At 38.3% G+C, this 4,694-nt stretch overlaps 1 pseudogene; it reads right to left on the reverse strand.

Annotated features, from left to right (window-relative positions):
• Window positions 1-2,741: 2,741 nt before the first annotated feature.
• LOC123955582 lies at window positions 2,742-4,005 on the reverse strand (annotated as a pseudogene).
• Window positions 4,006-4,694: the final 689 nt, after the last annotated feature.

Raw genomic sequence — 4,694 nt, forward strand, 5'->3', positions numbered from 1 at the left:
GGTTTAAGAAAAATTCTAATATAAATACAGGCTGCCTCTTTAGAAGTAGACTATTTTGATAAAGTTCATTTACAAGTTAATACTTTGAAAGTACACATGCTTAGAGATAGCAAAGTTGAAAAAATTTGCTAAGTTCAGCACATTAGAACTACAAAACAGTGAAAAAGACATTTTAAAGTACCATTAGAGTACTTAATTCCTAAGTAATGAACTCATTAGTTATTCGATGTAGTAGTGCTCCATAAATATTTTTAAATTTGGGTACCTGGGTGGCTCAGTGGGTTGAGCCTCTGTCTTTGGCTCTAGTTATGATCTCAGAGTCCTGGGATCAGGCCCCACATCGGGCTCTCTGCTCAGCAGGGAGCCTGCTTCTCCAGTCTCTGCCTGCCTCCTCTCTGCCTACTTGTGATTTCTCTCTCTGTCAAATAAATAAATAAAATCTTTAAATATATATATATATATATTTTAAATTTATGTCAAGAGGATTGTTAAATTTAAAAAAAGTCTAAAAAATAATATCTACACTGTGGTTGTATTTGTGGAAAAAATGGTAAGTCAAGATAAAATCATATATATATTTGTATGCATAAATAAATATGTGGCAGATTAACATGTCAACATATTAATTTTTTTGTTTCTCTGTATTTCTCTTTTCTCTTAGTTTGAATGCTGAGGGCACACTTAGTCCATGGGGAAGCAGAAGCAGAAATTTAAAGAAAGTCCTGACCTAAGTCTAAGATGGAAAGATTTTGCTTCAGTCTCCAAAACATCAAGAGACAATCTTTCTCTTCATAAGAATAGTGAAAACAGGTCCAAAGAGAAAGGAGCAGGTAGACCAGGGTCCTTACTGGAGAAGAGGAAGCTTCTTGATAGGACCAGGGAGTAAGGTAGAGGGGCCTTGGGCTGTTCTTTTGTTAGTGTAGACAACAGATCCCTGTCATCCATTCCCTGGGGACATTTGTAAGCCCCCCAGCACAGGGTTGGAGAATTGGATACCATGACCAGAACACAAGGGTCCAGAGTCAGGAGTTTCCTAAATATTTGAGGCAATGGAAAAATGCTTGGGAAAGACCTATAGGAAGAAATGAAAGGGGTGATCTTTATGTCTGGGGCCATTTTTGTTAGAGGAGGTGGGAGCCAGGGAGAAGTTTTGCATACTCTCTGGTTTAAAGGTTTTATAAGAAAGTATTCATTTAATGTTTTGTATTATTCAAGTAATTTTAAATCATTGATTTGACTTTAAACAAGAGAAATTGTAATAAAATACTTAAAAATTTTTTTGACAGCTGATGATTTTTTAAAAGAGGAAGTTTAAAAATTGTTACCCCCAAATTCATATATTGAAATCCTAACACCCAACGTGATGGCATATGGAGGTGGAGCCTTAGTGAGGGGTATTGAGGTCATGAGAGTGGGGCCCTCAATGAGCAGTATTGGTGCCCCTATAAAAAAGAGAGCCCACAGGGCTCTGTCATCCCATGTCATCACTGAGGGCATAGCAGGAGGACAGCAAGGTATGAACTAGGACTCAGGCTCTCCCCCAACACTGAATCTCCCAGCTCCTTAACCTTGGACTGTGAGAAATAAATTTCTGTTGCTTATATACCAGCAGTCTATGGTACTTTGTTAAAGCAGCTTGAACAGAATAAAATAGGAAGCAAATGAAAATTTTAACTGAGACTCTGAAAGGATGTTCTGAGTATTGCCAAGAAATTACAAATTGGGTGAGTCACGTCTAATTTCATCTCAAAATACATTATTCTCCTTTTACATGCTAATATCTCTAATCATTTATTATAACAGTATATCAGATGTGATTTAGATTGACTTGAGAGGGTTGGAAAAAGAACAAAAATAGGAAGAGAAAGGGGAAATATGAAGGGACTAAAAAGGATATGTGTAGGTAGCAGTTGACATTTATTGACATTTATTGATCACTTTCTGTATTCCAGCTCTTAATTTTAGCACTTCACATAAATACATAATTAAGTATTCAAAACAACTCTTAGGAGGTTGGTATTATTATTATTACATTTTACAAATTAGGCAGTTGAAAGACAAAAACACTAAGTAGCTTGTCCAAGGACTTAGATAGAGTTGGAGGGGATGAAGCAGGGAGGTGAACCTTGAAAGTCTAGCTCTAGATGTGAACTGCCAGCCACCATATCAGATTTCCTCCTTCAGTGTATGTAGTAAAAATCAGCATAGAGGACATTAACTAAGGCGGGGGGGGGGGTGGGGAATGGAGAAAGACAGCAGAGAGTGGAATGTATACAAGAAATGGTATAAGGAATCAATTCTGGATTCCTTTAATTACCACTAGGTGGCAGTGGTGTCCCAGGACACCTTAATTAGTTTTGGGGTCGAGAGGGTTAAACCATAGGCCTTAGGGTGATGTGGATTGAGGAACTGTACAGCCTCATTCAATGTTATGAGATACTTGTAAATCAAATGTGACCTCTAAAGGGACCTTTTTGACTCTGGCTTAAGCTTGAAATATTATCTATTTGTATTCTCATTAATTCCTTCTATCAACCTTAAATTTGTCACTACAACTAATATCATTGTCTTTATTTTAATAAATGTCTATTTTAATGTTTTTAACAATAAAATAAATATTTCTCCTGATGACTGCAGATATGTAAGGCTGTTTGCTAGTATTCATAACCACCACAGTAATGGTAGTCTTCCTGATTAGTGTGTAGGCTTCAGTAATTATAAGGAATTACTTATTTGAAACTGCTGTCAAACCAGCAGGACTGCATTTATGCATCCATCATTTTCAGCACTGTTGGTACCTGGGCATATTTTTCCCAAATAACTTTGCCTCCTTGTGTCACCAGGCCCAACTCACTCACATTCACCTCAATTACAGTACTTTTGGTAGTAATACTCAAAGTTGTATATAGTGGGGATGAAGGATTCTCTTTTACATCAAGTATTGGCAGGCAAAAGGTGGCCTTCAATTCAGGATGTGTTCCATGGGCCTTTTTGAAACATAAGCCTGTTGGCCTAATGGATCTTTCAAGTTTAGGTGGTTTTCAAGTAAAGCCGTCTCCAACAAAGCAGACTTTAGTGACCATCCTCTTCCATGCTTTCTGCTTTCTCCTTCCTGTTTGAATAACTTTTAATACTTCTGTTTCTCCCTGGGCACGGAACTTTGGGTAAAGGAACTTCCCATTTTCCCTCTTTCTCTTTTCATTTTTGTTTAATTGTATTGGAAAATACTTTAGCTTGTGACTCTCCCTCCCTGTCCAGTAGATAGGCAGGTACTTGTCCTTTTGGAGTCTTTTCATTATTCTTTTGTTTGGTGTTTCTCTTTTCATGCATCTTGATTATCGTTTTCATTTGTATTTTATCAGCATGGCGCTGCTTATGGTAGAGCTTAGCTTTCAGACCACTCATCTTTTTTGCCTTCTTTGTTCATGAGCCTCTCTCGAACTTCTTTCTTTCTCTTTTTCTCATGGTAATCGAAGCAATAGCCATAGTGCTTCCAGTGTAACTCAATATATTCATTTTGTGACAGGATGACGGCCGCAGAGCCATTGGGTACAGCTGCCAGGGTGCAAAGAAGCTCTCAATTTTCGGGTCTCCCAGACCCATGAGCTGACTCCATGCAAGCCATGACAGGAAAGAGACCAGTATCACTGTCTGGATAACAATCTTGCACCAAGTATCATGTATTTATCAGTTGATAAAAAGACTCCATCTTTTTTCTCCAGGGTCATTATCACAAAGATGACAGTGTAACTCAAGATTAAAGTAAAATGGTAATTTTTAGGAATATGTGTAGCATTGGGCTATAATCAAGTGGTATTTAGCTAGGAAATCTAGGATTGCTGAGCCTAACCACTCCAGCCCTATAAAGTTCTTGAGAAGGAGATCGTCACAAGAGGCAAACATGATAAACTTTTATCATGATAAACATGATAAACTTAGTTCCTCCCATTTTTGGGGTTGACTACCTACTAACTGCCCCATTTGGAACTTACTGGAAGACGACATTCACAGATGATCTGAGCTCAAGCACCAAGTGGAGCTTCTACCTTCTTTTAGGGCCCTCTTCTTACTGCCAAATGGTTTGCATGATGAAAGAAGTAAGTTTATAAGTTGAAATTCTCCCCAGGCTATCTGAACAGCTGAGAGCTCAGGATGGCTGGTCTGCATTAAAGAGCTGGGTTCTGGGTCACTTTATTCTGGAAGCAGAAGAGCAGAAAACACAGGGGAAAAGTCCAAGAGAGAAAGCCACACCAACCATGAGAACTCTTGGTACCCAGCCATCAAAGATTAGCAGACATGGCCTAACCACTATTCTGGAAGCCAGTCCTATCAATATAACTGCTCCACACCGTGGGAAACAGTCAGTGGCAGGTAGGGGGAGAATTGAGATCGTCTCCCACCATACAGACAAAGGTAACAGTGTGCATTTTACCGTTTCTAGGGCTGTCCTACGCGGTTGAAGCAATCAGCCCTCAGTAGCTAGTGAGCACTTGAAAGTGTTATTGAGAAACTGGTGAGACTCTGAAACTGAATGTTTGATTTGATTTGGTTTTAATCAAACAAATAGTTTGGTTAAAAACAAAAAAAAGTTTAAAAATAAACAGTATAAAATATTTTTTCTGTTAAGCACAGTTTTATTGTTTTGGTAGGACTCATTTCTCTTTAACCCTAGTATTGCATTAGATAGGTACTGT

Source organism: Meles meles, chromosome 13 (genome assembly GCF_922984935.1).
Source record: "Meles meles chromosome 13, mMelMel3.1 paternal haplotype, whole genome shotgun sequence".
NCBI classification, from domain to species: Eukaryota; Metazoa; Chordata; class Mammalia; order Carnivora; family Mustelidae; genus Meles; species Meles meles.